The sequence below is a fragment of the Petaurus breviceps genome, unplaced genomic scaffold (genome assembly GCF_028583685.1).
Source record: "Petaurus breviceps papuanus isolate PSGF00001 unplaced genomic scaffold, PetGlider_PUasm1.0 151, whole genome shotgun sequence".
In the NCBI taxonomy this organism is placed as follows: Eukaryota; Metazoa; Chordata; class Mammalia; order Diprotodontia; family Petauridae; genus Petaurus; species Petaurus breviceps.
Window position 1 is genome coordinate 23,420,346 of NW_027185712.1, and position 9,754 is coordinate 23,430,099.

Genomic DNA, 9,754 nt, shown 5'->3' on the forward strand with positions numbered 1-9,754 from the left:
ATGGGCTATGTTACGATTAGAAAGTTTGCTGTCAAACAACTTGCTCTGTTAGAAAACTTTTTATTTTTCTCAAGTTCATAACCCAGTGGATTCTGTTAGGAGACATAAAATACCTCTACATGGCATAGAAATGTGATGGGAATGCTTGATTTTCTTTACTTAAAAAAAAAATTACTGAAAAAAATCTGTCTATCCTGTTGTAGTCTTCATTACTTAATGTTATAAGATTCTAGTCTCTAATTGAGATAATATTAATTCCTATTTATATAGCACTTTAATATTACCAAAACACTTTCCTAATAGAGTCAATTTAGCAAGTTGGAGCTCCAGGCCTGGAGATGGAAGGAAGGATGAGAGTTCAAATTTAGACTCAGACACTTAACTAGCTGTGTGAGTCTGGGCAAATCATTCAACTTTTGTTTGCTTCAGTTTCCTCAGCTGTACAATGGAGATGATAACAGCATCTCCCTTCTAGGATTATTGTGATCATTAAATGAGATAATATTTGTAAAACACTCAGCACAGTGCTGAGGTCATAGCTTTGTTGTTGTTCAGTCGTTTTTCAGTGGTGACTGGCTCTTTGTAACCCCATTTGGGTTTTTGGTTATTTGGGGGTTTGTTTTTTGGTAAAGATACTTTAGAGATTTACCCTTTCCTTCTCCAGCTCATTTTACAGATGAGGAACTGAGACAAACAGTGTTAAGTGACTTTACCAGGGTTATATAGCTAGAAAGTGTCTGAGGCCAGATTTGAACTTGTAAAGAAAGATACATCTTCCTGATTCCAAACTACTACACCACCTAGCTGCCCCTGCACATAATAGGCCCTATATAAATGCTTCTTCACTTTCCCTTTCCCTTTCCCTCCTTTTCCATTAAAAACTTATCATGTGCAAGTTAGTGTGTAATAGTCTAGGAGTCGAGGGTGACCTGGATTTAATTCCCAGTTCTGACACATACTGGCTAGGTGATCCTGCACAAGTCACTCAACCATTCAGGACCTCAGGCAACAGCTATCTAACATTGTAAGCTGGGCACTATTATAGATCTGCCTTGGTAAGGGGAGGTTCTACTTCAGGAGTTCCTCATATCAATGAAATAACAGATTCGGTTAAAAAAATTCACAAGGCCCTTTTCTAGGTTCTGAGAATGGCAAGACAAAAATAAAACATCCTCTGCCATCAATTAGCTTACATTTTACTGGAAGATGCTAAAAGTAGTGCTATTATACCTGATGGTATGGGCAAGTACAACAACAAGAGTAACACAACGAGTAACAACACAACAACAGCAACAATAACAACAACCCTTGGGCCTGTATAAATTTTTATTGGCCTATCAAAATTCATGAGACCCTTCCAAACTCTTTGGTGTGGCTTGAGAAAATTACTAAACCTTAAGAGATTTCATGCTGATGCTTATTAAAACATTCACTTCTCTGCATTGCAATTTCTTTTAGTCTTGGCCTAGTTTAGTCCAGTTTATTATGAGTGGCAGTTAAGTGCCCCAGGAGGTGGAACATCCAGACTGGAATCAGGTAAGACCTCAGTTCAAATCCAGCCTCAGTTACTAGCTGAGAGACTGGAGGAAGTCACTTAAATCTCTGTTTCCCTCATCTGGAAAATGAGGATCATAATAGCACCTACTTCCTACAGTTGTTGTGAGGCTCAAATGAGATAATAATTGTAAAGCACCTAGCATGGCACATAGCAGGCACTATTTAATGTTATTATTATTACTAGTAGTAGTATTAAAACCTATATGATTATGCTAAAAGCTACTTTTTTTTTTTTTGCTTTTTGGAGGGGGGAGGACAGGGAAATTGGGGTTAAGTGAATACCTACTTCTTTTACACTGATATTTAGAAATATCTATAATTTCCCCCTGCATACTTTGTAAATTACAACTACTTTAAGGTTTGGTAATTGGTCTAGGGCTTCCTTCCTTCCTTCCTTCCTTCCTTCCTTCCTTTCTTTCTTTCTTTCTTTCTTTCTTTCACTTTTGCCTATCTAGCTTCTGTACCCAGCACACAGCAGACATTTATTCAATGCTTATAGAATTGAATTGATCTTCCCAAGTTAATTTAAAATTTTAACATGTTTCCTAATTTAATCTAATTTGTATTTATTCTTATTTGCATGTTGGCACCCCCATTAGAGTGTGAGCTCCTTGAGGGCAGGACTGTTTTTTGCCCTACTTTGTATCCCCAGTGCTTAGCAAAGGACCCACTGATAATGCTTGTGGACTTGGCTAGTTCTGCTTCAATTCATTAATCTGGGAGTTAATACAAAGGTCATGAAAATATTAATTCTGTGCATCATCTCTTTTAGGTCAACCATCTGAGACTCTTGACATTAGGAGAAGTCGAACTTCTGTGGCTGATTGCTTTGATATCAAATTTAAATTAAAGGCATTTCTCATTTTCTTCTTACTCGTGAGTGCATCCAGTTTGGTTGGACTATGAAAAGACTATTTTGTTTGTTCTGTTTAAAATACCATCACAACCCTCCTTCACTGCCTAGAGAGCTGGTACTCAGTCTCCATCTACTGCTGAACCTGCTTCACTGTTTCTGGGCTGTGCCTGTGTATCCAGAGATTGTGGATCATTTCTGTTCTCCTCCTATTACATTGTTTTACACTGGTTAATGTTTTATTTATGAAGAAAACAAATTGTGGGGTTTTGTTTTGTTTTGTTTTTAAACAGTGCTTTTTTTTTGCTCTGGGCAGCTGTGCTTTTATCATACAAATAATGTATTAGTTCTGTTTCTAAATGAGTTGTGTACTGACCTTTGCAGGTATGCAGAATATTGCTGAATAATTCTCCCTGCATGGGGGGAAAAAAAGTATTGTGTTTAGTCATTAATACATACTGTCATAACCTTTGTATTCAGAACTAAGTTTATTGTACTACATTTTAGATATGCTGTGGGTTCACTCAGTAACTACTATGAAAAACTGGAATCTGAATGGATTTGTTTCTGTCATTGTGAAATCTCATTTTCAATTTACCATCTTCAATTTAAAAAGAACTTTCTATCCAAACAGGTCCACCCAAGAGACACTTGGCATCACCATCTCCCAGAAAGGAATTGGATATCTCTCTAATTATTCCACTGGGTTGAGAGAAAAAAGAGAAATATCTGTGAAATGGGTGTAGCTGAGGAGTAAAGCAAGGACTACATACCTGATGACTTTAAAGTCAGTTATTCTGCTTTACTCATTTTGGAAAGGAAAAGCTAAAGAAAAAGTCAGTGAGAAGAATGAAAATGACAATACATTGAGAGAGTTGTATGGATGTTTAATAAGTCCCCTTTCCCTGAGCCTTCTCCCCGGTGATTATTTCTTATTTGTCTTGTATATATAGCTTACTTAGTTGATTTATTTGCATATTGTCAACCCCCACTCCCATCCCCCATTTGATTGTAAACACCTAGAGGGCAGGGACTTTCTTTTCCTTTTTGTTTTTGTATCCACAGGGCATAACTATGTGCCTGGCATGTAGTAGGAGCTTAATAAATGTGTATTGATTTGATTTTTATTTAATTTGGAGTGTATGCTGTATATTTGGAATGGTAGATTGAGTTTTTTCATCTCAAGAAATTTAGCAGATAGAAAGTCTACTTGTTAACAATGATCTTTTCAAGAAACAAATTGCAATTCCAATTCTGAGTTAATTTTTTTTTTTTGCTACTGAGTCATAATATAGGTTGTGAGTCAATTTGAAATATGTGGAAGGGAATTCTTAAAAGCTAATATATAAGTAATACCTAAAATATACATTAATAATATGTATGTATATGATTAAATGATCCCTTAATAATAAAATGCTGCATATACATATACATCTTTCTGCAAAATATTACAATAGTGCATTTTCTATGACATTTCCATAACTCGTTTAGATAATTGTTTTGAATTATAATCATCAGCTTAGGAAATCTGATTTGCATTGCAAATGCAAAATATTAATTAAATAGAAAATGTGCATTTGAGAATGGATTCTATCTTGCTTTTAAGGGTTAGAAGATAATCATAAAAAAATTTAAGTATTTAAACCAACATTGAACTTTTAAAAAATTTTACGTTAGGTCTCCAAGAAACTATAGGAATGTACTGTCTGGCATAATATAGTCTCATGTATAGGTTGCATACTGTTCCTTTTGCTCACAGAATGAGGAAACAATATGTTTTTTAATTAGTATTTTATTTTAATTAGTTTTTACAGCATCTCTACTTCAAAACAGCTTAGATTATTAACTAAAATGAAGGCATTCTATTAAGAAATGGGGATATGAAATCCAACATGCAGTTCGTAACAACAGGGATTTCAGGTGGAAAACAATAACTATGATAAAAAAAATCAAGCATTTATAGAGCAGTATTTGTGTTCAAAACAATTCATTCTCATTAGTCATTTGTCCAGTGTTATGTGCATGTTTTTAGCATAATTTAGTTAAAATAACACAATACTTATAGACATTTTTCATAATATAATTTTTAGAATATATCAAGGAAAATAATTTTCCCAAGTTTTCCAGTTCAGAAATTACTACCTTATCCATGAGAATTATAAAGTCAAAGTAGAATAAAAATAATGTAGAAGCTGCCTTCTTTTCATTTTTTAGACAAATGCTAAAGGCTAGACAAATTGCACAATTGAGAAATTTAGCACAATAGTAGGTAAAGTGTAGAAAGATTGTTTGGCAAGTTTCCTAGGCAGAGATCCTATTTCTTTAATAAATGGAAATTGAGCAACAAAGCATCAGCAACAGTTTAGGATTGGCTAGACATGGCCCCAGGCCAACAGCTATGAGAAGTAGTCTTTGCTGTTGTGCAGGTTGTCTGTTAGTACTCTGGGAATTTAGCTAGAATGAAATCCAGGGTTAAACTAGGGAGTGCTATACAATTGGTGACTTCTGATAGCTGTTAGGAGCTAAATGGCTGGTCTCTTAGGATAACCCATTGAATACCTGGCAACCTCTTAAAATAAGGAACATATCCACATTGATAAGCTTACAGATTCATGAAGCTATTGTAACCTATATACCTTGATTTGATACTATAATTCATTTGGTATACACTGCCAGAAAAAAGATCCTAGAAATTATGTTCCCTGCATCCAAAGGATTTATAAATAAAGTCCCTGCTTGATGAGATTTCATAAAAACAATTTAATTATATATCTAAATTAACTATATAATAGTTAAGTACATATGTGTGTATATATGCATAAATATGTAACTTCATATAGTAGTATATGTGTGTGTGTATATGGATAAAATATTTCAACACCTTAAGAATCGTTAGCCAAAGCACTCTTTTCAATAAATCAATAAACTATGGTGAATCATTGTGCAAGACACTAGGGATACAAACATAAAAATGAAATAACCTTTGCCCTCAGGGAGCTTACATTCTATCAGAGCTTACACTTTACACTTAAACTTTAACTAACCATAATTTAGTAGTTTTCAAGAGTTGCTTGTAACCAAACTACTGTTAAAACCTTTCCAAATTTAGCTATGTAGAACTTTAGGCAACAGACATAAATAATCCATCACTGAGCTCATATCTGAAGGCTTTCTAGATTAATAAGATTTGTCAGAGGCAGCATTCCATTGATATAGTCTTCACTTCCAGGTAACTATTGGCAGCAAAATAGGACTTTACTGGAGGATATAATAATTATAATAACAATTAAGTAATATAATAATATATGAGGATATTAAATTATATAGTGTTACATTAGATATATAACAACACATCAGATTTAATTACTATTTTAATTTGTAAAAATTAATGAAATTTCACAATTATTTCAATCTTTTTAATACCATTGTGGGAAAAAAAGTAATCTATATTTCTTATTTTGTTATTATGCATCTTCTGTTCTCAAAGAGGCCCAAAGACATCATAAGAACAATTTCTTGACTTTCATGTAAATTACATTCAAGTGAGACACAGTTGTGCAAAATCATCAACCTCATTCTCTCCTCCAGTGGCAATACAAAAGTCAAAATGACTGGCCATGGCCTTGGATGCAGTGGATGACCTTGGCCTGTCTAAATTAAAGTATTTCATGGGCCTTAGTTTGTCTGAGGCAATGCCTATTCAATGACTAACAGCTGGGTAAAAAATTAGACAAAAGATATTGAAATGAGCAGATTTAAAATGATTTATCTAAAGTTAGATAATAGCAAAATTTATACTGGAATCTAGTCTCTTGACTCTTTGTCCAGTGTTCTTTCACTAGACCAGACTACATAATAGGGGCTAAAATATTGTCACCAGCCCATTAAATTTTCACTAGGTCAATCACCCCTTTCTGTTTTTAATATATTATTGACTGTAGATTAAAAGAATCTTTTGGTATATCTCCACAGTAAAATATACTTAGTTAATCACAAATCCACAATACCATCAAAAAACCCAGACAAACAAACTTTATAGAAATAAATACCTGAAAGAGGAGCAGAGCTTTTCTTCTAATCTCTAGTCATCAGAAATGTCTCCAATTTTAACTTTCCCTTTCATTTTACCTTAGGACAAATCTCATGGTTATAATACTGCAAAATCAAGCCCAGCTTTAATGTCTCTTCATTTACATTATATAAAGGTGTTATAATAGTATTACTGTAACAAATAAATAAAAACAAAGCATTCTTTTTTCTTCTTTGTCTCTCCTCTATGAAATGACTGAACAACAATAACAAAAACCCACGTAAAGAACCTATAGTGGCACCCTGTTTTCAAATTACATTGTGTTGACTATATCCAAATTTCAAAACATAGCAGGGACTCCTAAAAAGATCCAAAATCACTCAGAGGAATTTGACATTGCCATTCACACAGGAAAAACCAAGTGGATGAAGAATTCATATGATCTATTAGAATATACAATTAGATTAAGAAGCTATTGAACTAGTCTAACAGTCAACACATCTTGGTCTAAAACTACAGATGGACAGTGATCTGAATCAAGCATTAAAAAGGAGAAACTAAGTAGGATTGTTGTATTTAGGAAATTAAGTGCTACTTTTATTAACCACAAACTTCTCTCTGAAGTGAAAACTCATTTTTAATGTCATTTTTTATCAAGTTATGCCATATCACAGAATCATATCACAGTTTCTCTGTTTAGACATCAGAGGGCATATAGTTCAACGAGCATTTGAACAAGAATCCCCTGTAAAACATATCCAACTTTTTGTCCAACCTTTACTTGAAGACCTCTAGTGAGGGAAAAAACAAACAAGCTTATTTCACTCTCTGATAGCTCCAATCCTACTCATATAGGATGTTTTCTTTACATCAAACATCTATATGTTTCTTCAGTGCTCCTCAGTGCTTCTAGTTCTGGTCTCTCAGTCCAAGCAGAGCAAGTCTTTTTTACAGTAGCCCTCCAAACATTTGTAGATGGCTACTATATTCTCACAAATTCTTCTCTTTCCCATTCTAAGCCTTTCCATTTTTCAGCTGATCTTCATGTTATATAATCATGAAGCCTTCACCACACTGATCACCTTTCTCTACATGCTCTCCAGTTGTCTTCTCTGAAACATTTCTCTTGGATCTGAACATATTACTGTGGAGGTGGTCATAAAATGAGACTATCCTCACTAAAAAACATCTATTCTTTTTCAGATGACCTACTGTCTAGAAAAACTGCTCCCACTTTTTTACTTATGAAGTAGATTGTTTAAACAAATGAATTAATACTTTACAATCTTTTCTATTAAATTTCATCTTAGATTTAGGATAATATTCTAATTGGTTAAGGCCTCTTTGAATTCTGACCCTGCCATTCAATATGCTAGTTATCTTTCTTAACTTTGTGTCATCTATATATTTGATGAACATACTATCTATGTCTTTAGCTAATTCATTGATTAATTTTTTTTAATGTCTGGCTATCTATACTATAGATTTTATTTTCCTTAAAAAAAAACACTCTTAAAGTACTTTATTACTACTCCTTCAACCACATACAACATTAATAAAGATGTTGAATAGCACAGGTCAAAACAAAGATTCCTGGGACAACACTTGCAAGTTGACTTCAAATCATTAATGGGCACTCTCATTAATGGATTTAGTCACTCAACCAGTTCTAACTCTACCCAAATATATAATAATTAAAAATATCTTCCACAATTGATTATAACTAGTTTTATCAGGATCTTCAGAAATACCTTAAGATAGTTTTATATATTTATTTTGCATATTTTCTGCATATCTTTGTATGTGTAGATAGCTATATAGATATAAATATGTAGTCTTTTTTTTTTTTTGCTTTTTGGAGGGCAATTGGGGTTAACTTGCCCAAGGTCACACGGCTAGTTTGTGTGTGTGTGTGTGTGTGTGTGTGTGTGTGTGTGTGTGTTAAGTGTCTGAGGTCAGATCTGAACTCAGGTCCTCCTGACTCCAGAGCTGGGGCTCTACTCACTGCACCACCCAGCTGCCCCAGTATGTAGTCATTCTTGATATAACATAAGCATCTTGAGGGCAAGGACTGTTTCATATTTGCCTTTGTATTCTGAGTCCCTAGAACATAGTAAGCCCTTCATTCCTTTACTCATAAACTTCATTTTTCTACTTAATACACTCCTTATCATCTGGGGTTAGGTTTCCTTATGTGCTGGCACAGTTGGATTTGATCCTCTGATTTAGGATCAAACATAAACTGTTTTGTAATACATTTAAAGACCTGGTTTTAACCTATTTATCCAGCCTCATTACACATTATTCCCCTTCCTGAACTCTCTAATCTAACCCAATTCTTCTTCTTACTGCTTCTCAAAGAAGACATTCCAGCCCTTTTCATTGGCCCATGCTTGGGATACACTTTTCTCATTTTTGCCTTTTAAAAATCTTTGTTTTAGACCCAGTTAATTACCACTTGTTCTATGAAGCCCTTCCTGATAGTAGCACCTTCATTCCCACACAAAATTACCTCATATTTTCCCATAGTTAGGTGGCCTTGTGGATAGAGGATTAGACTTGGAGTCAGGATGATTTAAATTCATACGCTTAACTGTGTGACCCTGGTCAAGTCACTAATTCTTTCTCAACCTCAATTCCCTTATTTATGAAGTGGAGATATATATTATAAAATGTACCTATGTCTACATACATATATAGATGACACACATATAAGTACATATATATGCAGATATGTATGCATAGACTTATATCTAAGTGTATACAAGATAGATGTCTAAGTGTATACAAGTGTATACTTAGATGTCTAAGTGTATACAAGATACATGTCTAAATATATACAAGATAGATACATTTATTTATTTCACTACCATCTACCTATCCATCCATTTGTCTATGCAGCTACCTATCTATCCTGGTAATCTTTTCCAATACAAAGATAATGTGGAACTCCTTGAGAATAGGGATTATTTTTTGTTCTTCTTTTGTCTACACTAGCTAGCACAGTATTTGGAAGTGGAATACATATGATAAATGTTTGTTGGTTGATGGATTTATTCATTGAACTTGTCACCAGTAATTGATATATCAACAACTTCACTTTTTGTAGCACTTTATAGCCTACAAAGCACGTTCTTTCTAAAAGCTTCCTGAAGCAGGTAGTGCTAGCAATATTATCTCCCGTTTACATATAAGGAAATTAAGGCTAAGAGAGGACATTACCACCAGGAAAGGAAGTGGAGAAGTCTAACAGAGCCCTACACTATCATCTATCTATCTATCTATCTATCTATCTATCTATCTATCTATCTATC